At 37.5% G+C, this 22,629-nt stretch overlaps 1 protein-coding gene across 1 annotated transcript in view; it reads left to right on the plus strand.

The window, feature by feature from the left end:
- Window positions 1–22,629, plus strand: part of TRHDE (thyrotropin releasing hormone degrading enzyme) — a 205,761-nt gene that overhangs the window by 56,668 nt on the left and 126,464 nt on the right. The gene's annotated exons all lie outside the window — the stretch shown is intronic.

Genomic DNA, 22,629 nt, shown 5'->3' on the forward strand with positions numbered 1-22,629 from the left:
TTAATGGAAGGTGCTTCAGACAAAGTTTGCTTTCATTTGGGTTTGATGGAATTTTTGCTATGGATTTTCAGTCCTTGATTTTCAGTTGTAAGTAATCCTTTCCTCTCAAATTTGTAGCTGATTTCCTGCACTGCCTACTTGACAAGTAAACTGCAAATTATATTAAAGTGCATGTACAGTTCATAAAAAGGTGTTCTTCTAATTGATGTATTATACTGTTGGATTTCTGGGAGTACAAACATTTGTGCTGGCACATGGGAGAACTGTTTGGGGTCACCTTCTCACCCATCATCTGCCTGAGGAACCTCTGGCTCGTTTGGGCAGCACTTCAGTGTAGTATGGCTCCACACAACACTCTGCATCAGGATTTTCCCATCCTGGAAATACAAATATCACTAACAAGAGTAACAGAGCAGTAAGCCTTTTAATTGCTGCTTGGGTTTCCTTGAAGTTATTGCCTTAAGGACCAAATGTTAGGTTAGTCAAATGTAAATTCAAATTAAAGAAAAATCAGTTTGTTTTCCAGAAGTTCTCTTCCCTTGTGCTTTTGAATCCATGGTCTCTTTTTGTATCCACAAAACTGGGAAGTTTTCCTTGTTGGGTCCTCTCAGATTTTATTTTGGGGTGTAATTATACCATACATTGACAGCTGTCAGAAAAGTCTGGATTATGAAGCAGCTCTGCCTGTTATGGCTTGTTCACACTTTATCCACACATGAGCCATTAAAATGATTATTAAATATTGCTGTCAGTCAGCCTGTTGAAATGACTCAAGTAGAAAAAGCTGCTAGCAAGGAATCTCCTGGGCCCTGGGATCTTTTAAAAAGATAAACATTCAGTTTTTAAAAGATACATGAAAGGAGAAGACGCTTTACATCTAATAATTAATACCTGCCCCTCCCAGTAGCTTGTATATTAATGAGGGAATATCTCATGAAAGAGTGACCAGGATCTCTTACTCAAAATGCAAAAGCAATGGACAGAAGTCAGCATTTCTCTAAACCAAATTTATAATCATCATGTGATTCTTTTTCAGACCCTATTCTAAGAACCATATTTTTCCTGTGATTGATTTGTTTAGTTTTGCTTTCTGCCAACAAGCTGATATTTTATTAGCTTTCAGGTTTTTTTCTGTAGTTTTCGTAAGTCGTTTGAGCAGCTAAAAATTTCTTTTTGCCTTTGCAAATGAGGCTGAATGGAGTCACCAGTTTTCAGTGTCTCTGGGATCATGTTAAAAGTAGCTGGAGAGATTTGGGGCCAATTGTTACTGTTGCTAAAAAGTTGTTAATGGGGTAAGAATTGCTCCCCTCTGTTTTTGTTTCCCTCTCTCTGAGATCTTTTGTCAAGCTTATGTTGACAAGACAGCAGTAAATCAGATTGTTGAGAAGAACAGGGCTTTAGTCCCTTGAAGAACTAGTATAGGGGCCCTGTACACTGACATTTTAAGATGCTGTAAGCCAAGTAAATTATGTAAAAAGAGACAGAATCATTTGCATTGACTTTTTACTGGCTGACAAAGCAAATTATATTTTCTGTCATGTTGTGGACAATTTACATTATTTGTTAAATGATTTCTAAAATAGAATAAAAGCATCTGGAGGAAACAATCACAGAGAAAAGCCCAAGGGATTATCTTCAGATACAGCAAAATAATTGGATCCTTAGCTCTACAGGTTGTTTGAAGAATAATTCCATGCCCAGAGGAGCCAAGGGGAGAAGCCTGGAATGGTTTCCACAGATATTGATTCAAAGCTTTGAGCTGGCAGAAACAGCAAGCCAATTTCTTCCCCCTCATTTCTTGTCCCTCTTCTCTATGTAAAGAGATATACTGTGCTTTTATCAAGCAATTTTATAAACTCAGGATTTCTTCACAAGCTCTAATCCATCTCTTAATTCTAGGCATTGGACCAAAGAATGTTCCCTGACCTTTCTTGCTTTCTTTTATGGCTAGAAAGAATCTTTATTGCAAGGAAACACAACATAAATCCCTAGAAAGAAGCTGTCTCTTTATATAGATTGTTTCCTCCTGTCATGGTCAAAACCATAAGGCAAGATTCTCAAGACAGCAGAGTCTCTGTGCAGTAGCAGAATGAATATATGTCTTTTTCTGAGAGTAGATAGACACTCTGGTGGGATGCTCTGGTGGATGGGCTTCCTAAGCCAGTGATGTTGTTGATGTGAAGCAGGTTTGTTGCACCTTTTTGTTTTAGACAGGCTTGCAGCATTGTAAACGTGAGGTGCCTAGTGGGCTACTGAGAGAGGGACTGATATTTAGCTTTCAGTGTTAAAGACAGAATTTGAAATATGGGGAGACCATATGACACATGGCAGAAAGCTTCTTCAAATTTCACTGAATCCCTGTTCACTAAAAATCTACTCCAAATTTAAGTTTGTAGGTTGCTAGCTGTGAATTTGTATTCCCTTCTGGACTGGAGAAGAAGCTTGCAGATTTCTGCATGGCCTAAAGTAAATACATACAAATCTGTCTGCAGCGTAGATTTTTTGCTGATCATATGCCCCAGTCAAGTTGTTGTGTTGCAAACAGGTAAGACTCTACTCACTGCTTCAAGGCAAGGGGCTGAATTTTACACCTGGTTTCTGTAGAGACTGGCAGCAAGGCTTCCCTTGGTTTCAGAAAGATGGACATCACTATGTTTTCTTTCATGGCATCACTGCTTTTTCTTTCATGGCATCACCTGCAAGTTTTGGCTACAGGCTGATCTGAGGAAATGAGAACAAGAATGACACTACAGCATGATTCTTGGTAGCCTTTTGTTTCTTGACCTGTGGGAGACAAAGTCCATGACATGTGTACATCACTGCTGCTGTTGCTCAGTTATCCCACCCATTAGTGAATCAGCATTTCTAGAGGGAGATTCTTTGGTCAAATGTTGTGTTATCTGGGGAAGTGCTGAGTGAGTGAGTAAGTTCTTCCTCCTAGCTAACACTGCTCTCTGAACACCAAGGAGTATATTTCCTTCAATGAAGTGTCCTTTGGAAGACAGCAAAGAAAGGAATTGAAAAAAAGGCAAAAGTAGGGTTTACTTTGGCTATTGATATTTCACTTCTGAGGTGCTTGCGCAAGCATCCCAAGCTCTCTCTCAGGGATGAGGGGACTTATTTTTTCTCCATCTTCATTGTGGAGAATGCCTAGTGATAGAAACATGTTTTAGTCATATTTCTGTCTGCTTTCCATGTGTTCTTCCATAGTATACATGTGGTGTAGGTATGCTGCTCTTCAGAATCAAAGCTGTAACATTTTGTACTGTACCTTAAAAGAAACATACAGAACTGTTCTTTTTGGTGTCAGGCTTCTGAAAGGGCTAAAAATGCCTTCAGTTAACTCTTGCTTGGCACACAGGTAATGGCATCCTTCAAGTAGGTGACCAAGAAACAAGCACGGGCAAACGGAAATAGTTATATATCTCTAAATGCCACTAGTTTTTTCTTTCCCCACTCTGAGATTTCTTCTAAAATGCTATTGGACAGCAGTCCCAGAAAGATAACTTGTACACTCACTATAAATATTTTCACAGTAGTAAAAAGATCTTGTGATGGGACACCCTGAATAGGAGAAAATGCAGGGTTTGTTGGAGCCAAGAGAATGCATCATGTAGTTGGGGACACAGTCTGGAAAGGAAGCTCCTGAGCTGTTGCACCCCGTCCTACTTCTGTGTTTGACAACCAGCTATATCAGCAATTCATCAAACTCCAGTTTAAATATGTCTAGAGTCTTCTGATTCCAATATTTCTACCAGAAAATGTTTTAGATTTAGAATGTCTTAAAAGAAATGCATATAATGAAGTCTGAATTCTTTTTGTGGTGGCCAAATACTTCATCTTACACTACTTTTTGGAAGCAACTGAAAACACTGATTTTAAAGCCTGCCATATAGAACATTGAATATACAGTTTTTTGTTTCTTCCACAGTCAGTGTATTCTGTCTTGGTAAAGGAAGGAGTGAGCTGTCTTTTAACAAAAAGATGTGTCCTTGGACTTGTTGTATTTCATTGGTCTATAAAGAGTATGCAGTAAGGAAAATGTGCAAGTAGGAAAGACTGAATCTAGATCTTATGTGCAGTCCATTGCTTTGAAAGAGAACATTTTGACTTTTTGTCATACCTTAGGCCTGAAGAAAGGAGAAACAAGTCTGAGAAAAAGGGCTCCTTGTAATTATGGGAAGGTCTGACAATTTAGGCATGACATGGTACCCTGTTTCCCCTCTTAGGACCTGTAGCTACGTCACAAAACATGGAGGATGGAAAATCTGGGTGCCCTGGGTTTACGTTAGATGCCACTACTGAGGTCCAGAGGTAACAGAAGCTGGATCATTTGTGTGTTTCTATTCTGTGGGATACTATCATGTGGCTATTATTTCTCTTTTTCAAGCTGTTACTTCTACATCTTTCCTAAATCCATTCAGTTTCTTTCTATTTCATGTATAGGTAAAGGGCCATGCCTAGCTTTATTACAGACAGTTCATTCCTAGAGCTGGGTCTTAGAAAATCCACACTGTTTCTGGGGAGGCAGATTAATTTGTAAAACCTGGTGTTTCCAGTTCTCATCAAGGCCAGAACCTTGCAGATCTTGTGAAAAGGAAGAGTCAGATGAATAAAAGCATTCATTTACAGTAGATTTTCTGAGACTTTTTGAGACATGTAAACTCTCTTGCTCTAGCACATAATACACCTGCTGATTGACAGGGATGGAAGGGCAGAAGGTAGAGAGAGACTAAGAAATGAGAAAAAAGGATCAGGTTGTGCTGTAGGTTTTTTACAGCTCTTCATTCTCAGTAGTGCTACTTACTAAAGCTTTTGGGTTTATTAAGATGCAAAAGTTACATGGTTACTGGAGAGGATGAGAGATTGTATTTTCTAATTCTGGGTGCAAAGTTTAAGATATTTTTTAGACTATCAATGTACTCTTCCAGATGGGATTAAGATAAGCTCATCTCAATATTATTATCATCCCAAAGAGACTTCTTACCGCCATAGTAGCTCTCAGTAAAAAAACTGTGTTGCCTTTTGTGTGGGTCACACATGTGCTCTGTGTGCCTCTCTATAAAATAATGTGTTTCAGTCAGTGTCAGGCTATGAATATGGAATTGTTTAGTCTTCAGGGGAATGAATCTCATGCCATGTAGAAAATAACTTGTTGAGAGTTCACTTGTTGTCAGTCCAGGCACTATTTGGGTGTCACCTCTCACATTAGCACTACCAAAGCAGAATATGCCAGTAAGATAGGTGAAGATACTAAATTTCTTCCTGCCTGGATTGATGCATACAAATGAGAGTTTTTCTGGCAGAAGATGTGGAAGTGAAAGAGACTGAAAAGTGAAGAATCATAATTACACATGTGGGTCATAGGAGAAAAATGTCTTGTTATTTGGACTCATTTTTGGTCAGGGGTAGGTGAAGGAGATAGGGTGAAAATAACAGTTCTTAGTTGGCAAAACTACTGGTTTACTAATTAAATAATACAGAGTGGTAGAAACTTCTAAAGCTGGTTGAAGGTCAAAGTTCTTCCTTCTCTTCAACTCATCATAGATTTTTTTTAACTACAGGCTGCTGTTTGTGTTTAAGACATGAGTATGTTTGCTTCACTTTAACTCAATTTAGGGCTGATTTAAAAATAACTAGTTCATTTTAATATGCTTCCTGTTGCTTGTAATGCTCCTTAAAAATGGAGTATTGGAGTACTGTATTAACTAAATATCCTGCTTCTAAATTCAAGGGCATAAAAAGAAGCTATTTCTCCCCTTCAGGGGCATTGAGTAGTTTTTAATTCATTGATTTGGAGTAGTGTCCTCCAGTGATAATGTGAGAAAGTCTTTGCCATGTGGTTGGTAATGTGTGTTAAGTGAATGTCTGCACACCAGAGCATACAGAGTCATTGTGATTTCTGTGAGATAAGTACAAGAATAAGTGTAATATAATAGAATTGTGGATGTATAGGAGAGCAAGACAGAGAAAGACAGATCGGCAGTGCTGGAAGAGAGGCGGAACTCATATTGTGGAATGCCCTAGGGACCTGATTGTATCAGTTTACATTTCCTAGGCCTGTTTTACAGAGAAAACAACTATTTTCTATATTTTTTAAATGTAAATGGAAGTCTTTTTTCTTTGGCTTATGGATTAGTATTGTTGACAAAGTACTCATGAGTTGCCTCCAGGTTGTTGCTGTAAGTTGAAAGCCACTGGCAGTTTTGTTTGTTAGAGGATGAAACTGTTTAGGAGAAAAGAAAGAAGAAAGGAAGGGATAGAGGGAAAAAGATAGGATTTCCTAGGGGGTTGTTTTAAAACACTATCTCCTTGCTTTGCACCTGCTGAGAAATTAGAATTTAAGCTTGCCTGGGTTCCCTATGGCTACTTGCTGTCAGTGCCTGTTTTGGCATCCTCTGAGCAAAAAGCATGAAACAGCTTTGATTCTCTTTCTTCTCCCCTCCTTCCCATCTGTTGCTTCACTCTGGATCATGAGGTGTGCCAGCCTCCTTGTGCTGGTAGTGAGATCAAGCAGAGGCTCTTCTATAAATGCTGACAGCGTCTGAGACCCCTATAATTGGCATTATCTGCAGTGTTCCAGATATCAGCCAAGGATCAATGCAGACAGAGCATGGAGCAACACCTGGAGTCTTTGCACTGCTATGAGTGAGTTTCTGAAAAAAGAAGCCTGGTCTTGCAAGCAAGGCAGTAAGAGCATTAGTGTTCTTTGAGGCTGGTAGCTCTCTGAAATCAGTTTTAGGGTTAAAGTTGTGCAACCAGTGCAATGTAATTTTTTCCAGTGTGTACCACTCTAGGACTACTGTCAGCTAAAGGCAAAAATGTATAGAAAAGGCTGGTACATATACACTTCAGACTGAAGGCAGAGAAAATATTTGATCTTTCATTTTTTATTAACTAACCCATTTTTCACCAAAGCTGAGGTGGAACAGCTGTGGCCAGTTCAAGGATTCTGCCTTTCCTGGATACAGTGCCAGGTATGAGTGACTTGAGAGTGGGAGATATGACACTTCCTTTGTTAGCTGCATACTCATCATTTCAAAGTGTGATTATGAAATTCTTCCTGTAACACATGAATTTAAAGGTTTTATTTCATTCTAACTGCCATTGTTAGAATTCAAGGTTCCTCTCCTGGTTATAGGGGTATGGAAAGCTAGCTGTTAGGCTCCCTATTAAAAGTTTATGAAGCTACGTTACATAAATACAGCTCTCCAAATTTGGCTGTATGTTTTCAGTAGTGAAGGCTGGTTTTTTTCCCCTGTTGTAACATTTCATCCTGAATTTTCTTTGTAAAGTGGGCAAAAACAGTAATATGGTTTTTTTATTTTCTTGTTTTCAGGAGAAAAGGAGGCTAACAACAAATAAAAGTATATTTCACAATATTGAAATTATTTGGATGAGAATTGTTCTGAGAGGTGGAATTTAAAATGAAAAATTTCTCTCTTTCTTCCTTCTTTCCTCCCCTATTTTTATCCAAAACAGTTTGACTTTGAGAGTAAAAAATACGTTATTAAGAGGGTTTTTCACAGAGAGTTTATTAAAGAGAAGGGTAAAACTGTAAATGAATTCATGCAGAACTACAGTTCATCAAGTCCTGCAAGGGACACTACTACCTCTGATGCTCATTAAAGTGGTAGGAAATTGGTTTGAAGTAGATAGAAGAAAATGCTTTTTAAGAGTCTTTAGTGAAGTGCAGGAGAGAATTTTTCATTAATTTCCTCTAGTAAAGGATTGGGTGGAAGTTGCTGCCTTTTTATCAGTTTCGGAAACTGATACTGTGGTTACTAAAAGTTCAATTTTTAGTATTTTCAGCATCTTTTCTCACTGACTTTGCTGCTTCCTGCATGTTGAAATGTCACTTTTTACATATTTGTTTATCTCTGACTGTAACTGCTGGATATACTTGTGAAATAAAAAGGAAATGAACAGCTCTTGCAGTTTCCAAAACTGTCATACTAAAATAAATCATCAGCATAATTTGGGAAACTTGTCAGACTGTAATTAGGATTAGTTTTATTGAAGACTGTGTTGTGGTGGTTACTAAGCAAAAGATAGAACATAATTAATGACAGCCACTTCAAGTCACCTTGTATTATATGCCTTTTAACTGTTGATTTATTGGTGCAAAATTACAGTGAGGTGGCAGTGTGTGCCACTTCAGCATATTTGGGTGAGCCATTCAATCACCTCGAACATATTTCCTATTTGGGCTGGCAGACACAGCTTTGCATCAAGTGGCAAGGGAAGATAGATGTAGTCTGGAACTGTGCAGAAGAATGCTGCTTCAGGTATGTTCTAAGCTGGTGTTTTTCCTGAGAATTTTACTGCTTTACCAGCACTATCTTTGTTCATATACCCATACAGAACCTTGGCATAGTCAAGAAAAAAACACATTGCAGCAGATCTGCTCTTCCTCTTGCGTCCTGTTGCAGGCAAGAGGATCAGTGGTCCTGCTTCAGCCAAAGTAATAGACTCCTGCAAATTCAGTCAGTAGTGTGCTGAAAGCAATGTGGACCTGAAGAGAGTATGAAGTCTAGGAAGTACCAGTTGTTACAATTTTATGTTGACATCAGTATATTACCTTCAACATCAGGTCTGATCACAGAGATATACAGGTATGGTTTTCTTATGTACTGTGCTGGTGGGAGAGGGAGGGATAGAAAATTACCAGACCTGCAAGAAAACAATTAAAAAAAAAAAATCTGGTCACCTTCAATTGCAGATGTCTAATAGTCATTTAGTTCAGAAAAAGCCACAAAATACTTCCCAACTGCTTGCAGCATCCTTAAAACCTTTAGTATAAAAGTTAAAAGCCTCAAATTTGGAAAGAAAAGAGGGGAGACCAAGAGGTCTAAATTTTCATTGTACTTGGAAATACATTAAACAGAATTTCCTGTATGAGCTTGGTAAGCTGGTCCTGTATCACTGCACAGACTAGGCCAGTCTAAGTATGGACCTGTACCACTGTGATTCAGGGGAAAGTTTCTGGAATGTCAGTGTGAGGCACTAACAGGGTGTCAAAAAGGTAGAATTGCTGATTCTGCATAAGAAAGGCTGGTGAAGAGATTCTTTCTGGTCTTTGATTATATGCACTCAAAGAATTTCAAGGATTCATGACACAACTACTTTTTATTCTTGGGGGTCACATGAGATTCAGTTATTTGTTCAGTTTTTCTTACTCCTTTCCAGCATCCAAACCCAGAAAATTGCAAATGTGCCTTTGGATGTGAAAGGCAGTAATCTAATATAGTCAGAAAGTAGATAAAGAGTTTTGATCAAGAGGAAGGGAGACATCATTACAGTACTAGGAGACAAGTTAACAAATATAATGAGACAGAAGAGGTATGCTGAATTGACAGTGAGAATTATGTGGAGGCCAGAATGCCTGGATTTCTACCAGGCCGAGTCATTACTGGAATTCATGTGCCTGGAAATGTGCTCTCTTAGATGTGATTTCAACAGTACTTCTGTAAATCAGATGGCATGCTGATGCAAGTCAATTCTTTGACTACGGAAAAACACTTCAAGAGTTGAAATCTCTAGGAATGACGCTTTGCTAATGCCAGAAGGATTAATACTCTATAGACTAAGTAGCCGAATTCTGCGATAACTTTCGTCATCAGGGTTCTTGGTCTTTCTTTATTAGTTGCTAGAATATATTTCTATAATTATGCATTTCTCTGTATTGCATGCAATTGCATAAAATTAATTCATTGTGTTTGGACATTTTTTTTCAATTGAAGCCGTTTTATTGCAATAATATCTTTTTATTACAAAAATAAATAAAATAGTTTTAGTATTTTATAAAAAATAATTAATATAAAATGATGAGAGAATGTCTGTGGAAAAAGCTGAGGATCTAGAATGTTAAATACCAAATGGAAGGATGTGCTCCTCTAGATCCTAAAGTAATGGCTGGGATTTTTTGTCTTTTGTCCGATGCTTCTGAAGTTTTCCATTGCTTACTTCAAGTACTGAAGTTTGAAGGGACAGGTAATAATCTTGCACCTCATCACTTTGTCAAGCACAATACTACATTCACTGAAATTTTCATTGTCACTGCAACACTGAATCTTCACTTGTAAATGAAATAGCAGTTCCTTGTGCAGCATATAGCTGTGACAAGAGACAAAAGTGGTTTTTAATAAATATGTGTTTCATTTTTTCCTGCTGGCAGGATAGCTGGTATTCTTGAAGCCCCTAGTAATTTGTCTCTGTAGATGACTGTCTTTGGCCATCACTGCCATACCTTCAAGCTGACATCAAGCTGAACTCCCAGTCAGCACAGACAGCAAGGAATGTACTGAGATTATGTATGGTAATACAAAATACAGTACCATTCCTGTTATCTGTGAAGAAGAATGCACTGGATTTACTTTAAACAGTTTTTGAAGCTTTAAAGAAGAAATTTGGATTGGAATATCCATAAAGAACTAGTTACAGCTGTGGATTTTTATTCCACCTAGCCAGAGGAGGTTCAGCACCTTTGAAGGTGTTAAACAAAACCACTCTTGCTTGTTTTAGCTCTGTTTGAAATGCAGACAGGGGTGAAAAAAAGTCAGTGTTTACTAAAAGAGAGAGAACAAAACTGGCCTAACGAGTAAAAGATGTTGAGAAGTATCAAAATACTGGTGCAAAAAAGCAAACCAAACTGGCCTCTTATTGAAATACCTGTAATGTGCCTTCCATCAAGTGAAGTCATGAGATAAGGAGAGGATTCCTCCACTGATATAATTGTTACTGTTTAATTTAAACCGGTAGATTTTTAATGCTTGCACCAAGAAAGAATCCCTCAGCTCTCCTTTATTTTTCCTCAGCCTCGTGTGCATCTCTCATTTGCATTCTCAGATGCCAGTAGAGTGCTAGACTTTGATCTTTCACATACTTAATAATTTGCTTTAAGCAAGTCCTTAGTCCTTTAGAATCTGATTTACATTTGAACTAGCATCTGATTTATATTGTTCCAGCGTTGAAAAGGGTCCAGGATCCACTTGTAAGCTGTTTCATTCAGGCTGTTTTATAGCCTGTCTTTTAGGAGGAAAAGATTATGTCTCAGTGTGAAGGAGAACTTGGTTCAAAGTCTTCCCTGTGAATTTTGCATACTTCCAGTGCAGATAATTTGTTGACTTGGTGTCCTGGCTTACTAGGTTCACTGCAGAACTGCAATGGTCCTCTGCATAATATTACTAAGATCTTTAAGAATGCTTCTATGGTGCACATTGAATTAGCTGTGTACTCTGTGTGGATAGGAGTCAGAACAAAAAGACTTCCTAAATTCAGGGACTATTAAATTCTCATTCCATACTAGGCATTCTTTTGTGCCTTTCATTATACAGAAGATCTAGCAATCTGTTTATTCTCTTTCTTCTAGTAGCCATTACAATACTTGTTTTGTGCAAGTTATTCTTACATTTTCCAAAAAGAAAAGCTGGTATGCTCAGTCAAACATCAAACATCACTGATGCAGCAAAATCTTTAATTGGATTTTTGCTTTTAAGAGGAATGATCATAAATTGCTTTTTCTGTAAATAATAATGAAGCAGGATGGTTTGGGAAAATTATGATTCTAACAGAGAAAAGTCATAATAGAAACATTTTTAAATGAGACCTGTATTATCTTAATGTAAATTATTCATCGGTTATCAAATTTCGATGAGGTTTGTGAACCTAACTTTGTTATGATTCTTTAATATAATTTTAATATAACTTTAATGTTTAAATCTGTGATGCAGAGAATGGAATTCTACTCAGGGAAACCATTCTGATTTCTGTATAATTGAAAAAGTTTATGTATTCATTGGGCTAGTAGTACTGGGAGCAGACATCCATTTCCCTGGATGTCTGGTATAACATGGGGCATAAACATGATTGTACTTGGACAAACAGTGCTATTTCAGGAGAAGAACGTGCTACATCTGTTTTGGCATCTTTCTTGTTGCCAGGGGCTGATCAGGAAGGTTCTTGGCTTCTGTACCTAATGGATGCAACTGACTGAACTGAATTTCTGTCTGCTTTATGCTCACTTTATTGAAACTTCTTTTTATGGCTTCTTTTACTTGTTCAGTTTAACTGCTGCTTTTCCTTCAACATCTTTGATACTCATGTGGTCATTCAATTCTCCATGTCACTGCATTTTGTGTATATAGTTTGCTCTCAAATACAACTGCACCATGTAAAGCTGTTTCATAACTATTTCATAGAATTCTTAAGGTCTTCACCCTGCAATTCATGAAATGCAAAATATGTGGAGAAAAAGTAGATATACTTCTTTGTCTGCAATTCTTCTGGCTCTTGAGTACTGAAAACAGTTATTTCATTTGGCCATGACAAGAGTTCTCTGTTTACACAGAGTAGTATTCTAAGTAAAACATGGACACTAACAGAAAAATATTTTACAGGAAATAAATTAGTAAAAGTGTACAAAATGTTGCTATTTAAAACATATTTTTAATCAGACTTTAGTATAAAATACTCTCTTTTGAACTAAGATTGCAGATTTAGTGGATTTGTGGAGGCCTGATTGGTATTTGTTCTATTCTGCTAATTTAAATTTGAGGTTGTATTTGAACTGTTTGACGAAGTCTTAAAGAATGACAGACTACTAAACTTCGAAAGATAATCTGCTAAACCCCAGGGAGCGCAGAGATTGTGGTGTCTCAATCCTTAGAAATACTCAAAAGCCATCTGGATATAGTCTTGGGTACCCTGGGTCTTGATGGCCCTCCTTGAGCAGGGGAGTTGGACAAGAGAGCCTCTGGAGGTTCCTTCCAGTCCCAACCATTGTGTGAATCTGTTAGAGGACTGCCCTGATGCCATGTTAAAGGTACTTCAAAAATTTAGCTTTATGTTTTCTGTCATCTTGTTTCTGAACTGGCTGTGGGATTGCTGACAGGGAGATCTCTTTATCTCAGTTCTTGTGATGTCTCTAAACAGGATTTCTCAGTAATGGTTACAGTAATTGCTGATTAAAGACCCCTTACACCTGGCACAAATTTGGTCATATAATCCATTATTCCAATGAACCTCAGTGTCTCTTCTGTTGACTGGACATGATGATAATGCTGTTATACTCTGCCTGCACATCTCAGTGCACTAACAGCTGTCTGTACTTCCAATACAATACTTCCAATGAATGTCCATTGTGCTTTTTTTTTGTGTGTGTGTTTGGTTTTAGCTTGGCCTTTTCCTAATCTTTCCAAAGTTGTTGAATGTGTCTTGCTGCTCTCTCTTCCTGTTTTTTTTCCCATAAGAAATGTTACTCTGTAAAACTTGATGCCCTGTCTGTGCCATCATAAGATGAATGCATAACCTTTTCAAATGGCTTCTGCCTGAATTTTGCACATTCATCTAACACAGGAATACCTGATATCAGTGGCCTCTCAAATTGCTTCCTTTTATAGGCAGTAAAAAAAGTTCCAATTTTAAACAGATCCTTCCTTGTGCAAAGGCAAGGGAAGACGTAGCTACGTTATGTTTTCTTATTTGTTATATTCTGCAGTTGTCTTAGTCTGCTGTAACTTTGAGAACAGTGAGGCTGCAGTGGGATTCAGTTGCTGCAAGCCCACTGTTGTCCCATAGTGGTTTGTTACTAGTGTGTTGGGATTATTGGTCTCGGTCAGCAATGAGCTGTGTGCATTGTATTTATGTAGATCTTTGGATAATGCAAGTAAGGATTGGTACAGAATGTAAACTCTGGTGGAGGTCACATTAGACACTGAAAAAATGCAATTGAATTATTAAACTGAGAGGAAAATGTTGTTATCCCCCACTGAAGTAAGAAGCTGCTTACCAGCCAGTTTAGCAGGGAAGATGTTTTTTAGTCTAATAAACAGATATTTGCATATCTAAGGAAGTGAACAAGCACTATTAAGAAAAATGGACAGACTGTCTCAAAAATGGAGGAAACAGAAGGAGTCAGGATGAAAGATGTAAATCCGTTTAGATCCCAGGAACATTTCAAAGCCTGTTGTGATTTAACTGACAAAGGAGTATGAAGATCTCAGGGGGAATGGAGGAGTGCACCTGAAGGTACTCAGTGAGACATTCATCTATTGCAGATGAATTCTCAGATCAGAACTTGTGAATAATTTTTAGATGATAGTTAAAATGTGAAACATAAGGTGTGCACAAGGACCTGAGCTGTGATTACCTCCTTGTCAGTGCCAGCTCAATATGGATGTAGGTACAGATCAGTGTAACTACATTAAACAGAGATTTTGTCTGTTTGGTGGTAACTTTAGTAAGCATTCAGCAGTGTTGTCAGTTTTGAAAGTTATTGATAAAATGTATGACTGATTTTTTACCAGAATTTGGCTTAAATATGATTTAAGGGAACGAACAAGACACACTTAATATAAAAATATAGCAATGCCATACCCTAGGGCATTTGTGTATCATAAAAGTAAAAAGGAAATACTAACAGGAGTAAGTGTTGCTGTCATCATCCCCCTTGTCAGTATGGTCACTCTGTTGGTGGAATGGAGGGCTGTAATCCATCACCTTTTCAGAATTTCTTCCCCCATTCTGATGAGGACTGTTGCTTGTCCAAACTGTCACTGTGTGTGCAGCTCCACATGTTCTCTGAGCTCTGGATGATTTTCTATCTTGCATTTATTTTCTGGTGGGATATTGGATTATCAATCTTACTCTCTGTGTCAGAGATCTGACTGATCTCTGTAAACTTTGTTCTGGACTAGATGGCTCCTGTTGTTTGTCAGGCTCTGCTTTTCCTTTTTTTCTCAGGAAGTCAGGAGTCTGTTCCTGAAATACTTGTCCCAGGTCTGTCCCTGTCTCTTTTGTTGTCAGCTCTGGTTAGCTCCTTGCCAAACTTAAGTAGCACAATTCATTTGGTATTGGTCACCAGCCTCTCTTTAGTGTGTCACTATTCTTTTGTAATTCCAGATAACAAATATGTCTTTCTAGGGTATTTTATTTTTACAGTTTGCAGTATTCCTTTTTGTGACAGATTTTCATGTTTGGGTTCTACTCTCTGAGTTAATTGAAACTATTAAACACTTGCAGTATGGAACCACAACTGTTAGAAATAAGGCCACTTTCTAATTGCTGTCTTTATTGTCACTAATATCAGTTACTTCCAGGTGCAGAATGAAGCACCATTTTCATCTCTTCCCATTGTTTTTCATGCTAAGAGATTTTCAGCTGTGGTGAAGGTTTCAGCCATTCTGCTTTTCCATCTTGCTAATTTCTTTGATTTCTTTAATTATTTTCCCCCTTCCCCTCAGATAACCATGTGGGGCTAAGTCTGGGCCCAGATACTTAAGAAAAGACCCTCTTTGTTAGGAGACATGCTACTGCCTGCCTCTGCATAAGAGGGTGAGTCCAGGGTGCAGCCCACCACTCAGCTCTCCAGCAGCAGGAAAGTGAAGCTTCTTGATGGTTCAGATCTTGGTGCTGCGTTTTACTGTGGGAAATCCAGGGTATCTGTGCAGAAGCATGATTTTTCTTCTGTCCCAGTCCTGCATACCTGCTTTTTAACTGTGATTTTTTTAACCTGTCATGAGTAGCTGCACAGCACATGGTTGGCAGGCTGTGCCCATGCTGACAGGTAACAGAGTGAAGCAGTAAATTCACTTAGCTAAATCTCTCTAGGAAATCTAAATGAATCAGAAGTTCACCTTGGACTTCTGTATTCTGATCCATTGGGGTGTAATTTGAGCCTCTTGTGAATAGGGATTCTGTGACAAGACTTAGTTTATATGGTTGCATCCTTAGGTATGAGTGGGAAGGAGAGAGTTTGGATTTGGATCAGGACAAAGTGAGTCCTCTGTTACTTGTGTTTCTTTAAAATTAAAGATGATGGGGTTTTATTGTGATATGTCATAGAAAGATACTAATTCTTTTATTAAAATAATTTAATTAACAAAGTGATGAATGGATTACTATTTTTAGTGTTGAGATAATGAAGTTTTATCCTGATCTACTATATCGAAAGGATTTGCATAAGAATGTAAGATAAACTCTATTCTAGGACTTAGAGTACACAGCAAGATCTAAAAACAGTGTCTCAGGAGCTATCCAGCACAGTCCATTTGCATTTCTTCATCTTACTCTGGAACAGAAAATAAATAGATACAGTCCTCACAAAAACATTGCCTTCAGATGTAGTGAATATGATAAGGTACATTGTAATTTTATCTCCAGGTGAAATGTAAGATGCTGCTAATGCTGAGTAACTGCCTGTCTTTGCAAAATTCCTATTTCTACTTTCCGTGTTAAACTGTGCCCATCACCTGTGAATGTGATCTCACCTGAGAGCAAACATAAAAGAGGTAAATCTTGGTATGTAGAGTGTTGTACATATGTAGACATTCATCTCTTTATTACTGTGGTGCAAATCAGTTTAATGCATGTCAGATGAAAAAAACAAACCCTCATTACTACTCTTAAGTAGAATGGAGTTCTGGAGTTTTCTGTGTACCTGCACCTTGATTTTGCAGCAGAGAGAAGGAATATGGCAGTGGCACTTGATCATTTTCTTTGCAGCAGCATTCATACTGATAGTGCTCAGTAATCAGTGTCGTGTTGTTTTCAACCATAGAATCCTCATGCTCTATTAACTCTGGTGGTAGGAAAATGGCTGTTGGCAATTTTCCATCATGTCAGTGCTCTTAGTATTTACGTTAGAAACAGTATTTATGAAGGCAACAAAAGTATTTCTTGTTTTTTCCTCTCTCTGGATATTTCGGTGTTGAGAGTGGGAATGTATTTTCTCTGTTTGTCTGTTGTTTATATCCTGTAGAGGATGCCTATACATACTACCCCTATTAACCTGGAGTAACAGAAACCTGAGCTCATTTCAGCCTGTGTCCTGGTTTGAGCCATACAACTCCCTGTTTGAATTCCCACATAAGGCTGAAACTAAGAAAAAGAGTTTATATTTATAAAGATATTTTGTGAGAGGTTTTTTTTCTCTTGTTTAATACTGAGCAGAAATTCATAATGATCTGTCCAGGTATTATTTTAAAAGAAAGGCATTGCTCCTGTGCAGATCGATACAACCTAGATGATGCACAATTCATCCTCAATGGGCCATTGCATTCATTTTTCATTTTAACATTGAATCATTTGATATACTTTGAAATAACAAAACAATGATCTATGGACTAGGGGTATCAAAATGGAAAGAAATTTAATGATATGCATGTCAAATAAAATCAACAGATTTCTATTTTATTTTCTTAAACTATAAGCTAGCTATCACCCAGTGTCAAGGCTCAGTTGCTTGAAAACATATCAGTTCTTTTTTCTGTGTTTCTGGATATTCTCTCTCCTTACCCTCCCCAGCTTTCTCTCCCACATTTTTTTTCCCTCTTGGATCCTTTAATATTCACATTGCATTAAACATCTGCCATACGCATCAAATACTCTGAGAATCCATCCATTGTTTATGTCAGTTAATGTTAAGCAATACTTTGTACAGCAATAAGAAGCAATAAAAACCCCAGCAATAAAAAGCTGTGGGGTAGTGATTTCTCCTCAGGGTCTGCAGCAAGCCGTTTGATTTGACTGGAATAACAGCAAACAGGTTTAGACCTTTGCATTAACTCTGCAGGCCAGCGTCCGTGTGGCTTGTTAAGTGTCAAGCTTACAGAAGGGTGAAGATGGTACAGTCCTGGAGATAAAAACTGATGGCTGCCAGAATAAGCATTTGGCTGAGCAGAAACATTCATTGAAGCTTTCCTCTGGGGGTGTCATCCAGGTTATTTGTGGCTTCTGTGCGTTTGAATACTTAAACGTGTACTGGGATAAGACAGAGCAGTGCTGCTAGGTTTAAAGACAGCTAATTTAGGGTATTTAGGTCCTAACTGCCAAAAGTGAAATACAGAATTGATTTAGTTTTCAGGAAACATGCACTTTGTATTTTCTGAAAATAGGGTGTTTGAAAGTGTCTCAAGGTAAACATGGGCTTGAGAGAGTTTTTACCAACCCTGGGATGTTTGGGTGTTTTGGTGTGCCATCCCATTGTATCATTCCCCTGCCTGCCTCATCCCTCCCCCACATATTTTAAGGGGATGAAGTATATAATGAAGTCACTTGGTTTTCCAGAACAAACTTCTTTGACATATACTAATCAAACAGTGCAGCAAAAAAAAAAAAAAAATCAGCTGCTAATTTAGATATTTCTTATAAGTACCATTATCAGTAGTTCTTTATCAGTAGAAAATTTAAATATTTCTTTATTTCTTTAATTTAAATATTTTTTTTATTTTAATATTTTAAATATTTCTTACAGTAACTACTGTTTGACTTCATGTTTTTTAATGAGATCTGTCACTTTTTGTATTTGGCTTGTTCCTTAAAGTCTGTATAAATCATGAAATGGTATTGTGCTACAGAAAAGCATCTTCTACTTAGTAAAACAAATTACTTTGATTAAGGAATCTGAGTGGCAGAAATATACAACCTTCTGGTAAACAGTTCTTTTTTTTTTTTTTCCTATTGGTACAGTAGCATTCATTTAGGAAATTGCACAAGGCCTTTAGAGAGATTTAATAAAGCTATTGATTACATTATGCAGTACTAGGAAAGGGCAAAAAACATACTTATGGCATGACTTAAATAAACTGATACTAGTCCATGCTTCCTCTTAACTTGTTGAATTTGCTGTCAAAAAAGTGGAAATCCCGTTAGCAAGATACCTGCCCCAATATCCTGAAGAATGTTTCTGAAGAAATGAATGAAAATAACATTGTGAGAGGCACATAGATAAATCCAAATTATTTTTTTTAGTGTCATTTTTTGTAATAAAAGTAGGGGTTATAAGAAAAAAACATGGAGTTCATGGAGTGAACAGTTTATTCCTGCATGCCTCCTGGGTTTATTAAGGAAAATGTATGTGTAAAGATGCTTGGCAGAAAATTCTTGTCTCTCATTCTGTTCTCATTTACAATTTGCAGTGTTTCAAGGGTCTCAGATATTTATTTGGGAGACTTCTCCTGTATGCTAACAGAAAATGTGCAGAAGTAATTCATACATCTAGTTTTTTCCCCCTTAGTGCTTTTTACCTTTCATCATGAGTATTAGAAATTTAATACTGTCATATGTTCTGGAGTATCTAGCCCTTGGTTACATCACAACCAGCAGCTAAAACAAGTAAGATTGCAGTGCATAATGTTAGTAAATGTGAATGTCTGTTGGTGTTTGTTCATGCACTCATATTTATATGTATAGTGAGGATGTGTGCAATATCCTTGTCCAGCTTCAAATGGAGGTGGTTAAATGTAGTAGAATCACCGTGATGAAGAAGATGCTTTGATGTTTGCAAGAGAGTCGGGTGGTAAAGGGGGGGAAAGGCCCCAAAGATCCATGGCACTCTGCATGAGAGAGCTGGATCTTTTTGCATCTAATCCTTTTCTGTTCTAACCTTGCTGACATTTAATGTAAGAGTGATGTTCCCAGTTTGTGCTTTGGGGAATATAATGGTTTTTAACAGAGCCTAGAAGATACCAAGACTGAGTGGCAAAGACTGAAACAGTATCATTTATGAAAATTGCACAGATACTAAGTTCATAGATAAAAAACCCCTATCAAATGTGTATATTCTTTGTGGCCAATTTAGGTGTGAAATTGCTAATTTCTGTTTTGCAGTTTGATGATAATTTGCTGATAATGGCAGAGGATTATATTTTGATGTAAGCTCATATAGTTATGATGCCTTAATTAAATGTTTGGAAATAAGCTGTTGAGCTATGTACAATTTTTGTAACTTAATTTCTTTTACATGAAAGTCATACAGAAATAGATTTTAAAAAATCTATTAAATCTATCAATCTAATCCTAATGCTGTCCTTCTATTCAATTAATTGTACCAGTATAGTATGTTAGTGTGAAGCTCCAACACATTTTTGTCTTGTGATTTTATTTTAGATGTATAATTTTTACTTGTTGGTCATGAATTTAGTTTCTGTGAAGGCCAGGAGAGGAGGTAGAAACCCTTTATTATTCCATCACTTCATGGGACTCTGCACTGCTGTATCAGGAAATCTCAAGTAACAGTTTTATGACGCATGAGGATATTATTCTCTGCAAGCAATAACACACGTTTCTATTTCCCTGGCAATATCCACATAATCAAACATTCACAAGTGCTTTACAAAGAATTTAATTAAATAGTGTGCAGAGTGACTGGATGCAGCATGTACACAAGCTGTTAGATATTCAGTAGTTCCCATTTTGCAGTTAGTGCAGAACACTTTTGTGCAGTGATACGTGTGAATGATATTTCCATCAAAATGTGCATTATCACTCCTCCCTTTGTACCTTACTCCTTAAAAATGACACTAAAACCTTAACAGATGTCACCTCCAGAATCACAGGATACCTTGCACAGGGCTCTAATGGTGTGATAAACAGAGAAATACAAATTCTCATGTTGAGACTCGAACATCACACATTGTTCCTCTGAAATCCAGAGTTTATTACTCCTCAGAGAAAGATATGGATTATTGTGTCTTTTACCACACAACTAGACGTGTTTGGAATTTTATTTAAAGGTAGTAGAAATTTTTGAAGCTATCAAAGACCAGCTACTGAAAAATTAACATTGTGCCTTGGGTATTCAGAATTTAGATGTGGACAATAAAAAACAAAAAATTTCATGACAGTGAATATTTTCAGAGACCTGAAAATACTCAGAGATTCTGTCAGTCAGGGGAGATTAAGAAAGTCTCTTTGGCATTAAAGTGCAGTGTATCAGTCCCTGTACTAGGAAATGGTAGTGTGCTCATATTCACTCAACATTATTGGTATGCTCATGTCACCTGCAGGGATTACCATTCTGGAAACTGACAGGGTTATCTAATATGTTTTGTTTTCTCTTTTCAGAAGAGCCCTTTCAGCAGTAGCCAGTGCGTGAAAGGACTTTTCAGGCTTGCAGAGAAATGGGGCTGTGTTGGATGAAAGTGATTTAAAATATCCCTCTGTGGCTGCCTTCCTGCAAGGCACTTATCTGTCCATCAGATTGGAAGGTTTTGTTGGTGTGTCAGTGCTGTAAAGTATCAGTCCAAACCAGAAAAGCAATAACAATGACACAAATAGTGAAAGACAGTCTGTAATTAGCCTATAAATGTGTTTAGTGTGGGACCTCACCCTTGTTTCCCAGTTCCACAAGAGTTATTCCAGCTTATTACTGGATGACACTGACAAAATCTATCCATTTTGGCTGGAAAGAAAGACCAAAAGCTACAAATCAACCCAAAGGAGAATAAAGAGATAAAAGGACCAGTGAAAAATAGGAACCTGGCTTTACTTTTGTGCTTGTTCTGTTCTGTGTTTGAAGGGAAGTGCTGGAGACTTAATTGGGGTAAATAAGAACAGTATTCATCTTCTGAAGACACCTTTTGGAGGAAAGTTTAATTGGTGTAAGAGAAGTTCTGGCTTCTTTACACAGTTGAGAATGGGAGAGATCCCTGTTTAATGTTAATGAAAACTTGCCATTAACTTCAGTGATTCCACCTGGTAATTTTTGTGTCTTTTCTTTTCTCCCCATCCCTATTCCTTCTTTGTATAGCAGACAGGAGCTTTTCATTTTGCATGTCATTTATAGAAATGCAGTTATTCTAAAAAAATTGCACAGTTCAAGATTCAACTGAAGAAGAAAAGGAAAGCATGTAGTTTTGAATTTACTCACATGCCTTATTTTGAACACCACGTTTTGGATTTTTCCTTATTTTCTTTAATTAGGCTCGTTTTCTAGTGTTTGCTTTTCTATAAAATATTTATTCTTTAGCATTTGAAGTGTGTTTCTGTGATTTGGATATTTTCTGCATGTATTTGGAAGTAGCTGCTAGACTTTCCTTGAATTCACTAGAAGGCTGGTACTTTTATGCTTCTTAAAGCAGGCCCTTTTTAGGAATGCCAGAATATACCCAAATTCTCATTTCCCAGTATTTCAGTGGCAACTTCATTTGAGTCTTGGAGCAGGGCTCCTGCAGTCAGTTTGTTCTCCAAGCCAATTCCAGCACACACATTGGCAAGCCAAACCAGACAAACCTAGGAGAAGTGTCAGTGCTGTAATACAATTTACAGTATTATTTAAAATAATTAGGTCAGAATTTCTCTTGTTCATGTTAGGAAGTCACCCAGTGAAGGACCACCTAGATAGACTTGTGATATCTGCCAGTGAACTAGCCTTGGAAGCAGAGGTAGTAGAGGCAAATGAGAGAGGAGTGTGGCAGCCAGGCTAATTAATTGAGAAGTCAGGCTAATTAGTTTGACTGGAGGGAGCACCATGCTGATGTCACATTGCAGCTTCCAAAATCCTGTCTGATTTGCACACAGGTTGTACTGGGCTTCAAATAGACAAGCAAGTTGTTTCTGGGCTCTTAGAGAATTTTTTTGCCATGAGGCAGAATTGTGTATTGGTTGGTTTATGAACCTATATTGAAATAATAGAAATTTACTGTAATTTTAGGTTTCTTTCCAGACTGGTAGTCAATTTAGTTCCTTTTCAATCTTCTGCAGTAAGATTTTTCTAAGACATGTATTGTAGTATTGAGTTGTTCAACCTCATGGCACTGGGACAGATTCCTTGGTGCTTTTTTTTTAACTCGATGAAGGACTGTCCCATCTTGTTCCTAATATTTTCTCACTTAATAAATACAAAACTAG

This window comes from Serinus canaria, chromosome 1A (assembly GCF_022539315.1).
Source record: "Serinus canaria isolate serCan28SL12 chromosome 1A, serCan2020, whole genome shotgun sequence".
Taxonomy (NCBI): Eukaryota; Metazoa; Chordata; class Aves; order Passeriformes; family Fringillidae; genus Serinus; species Serinus canaria.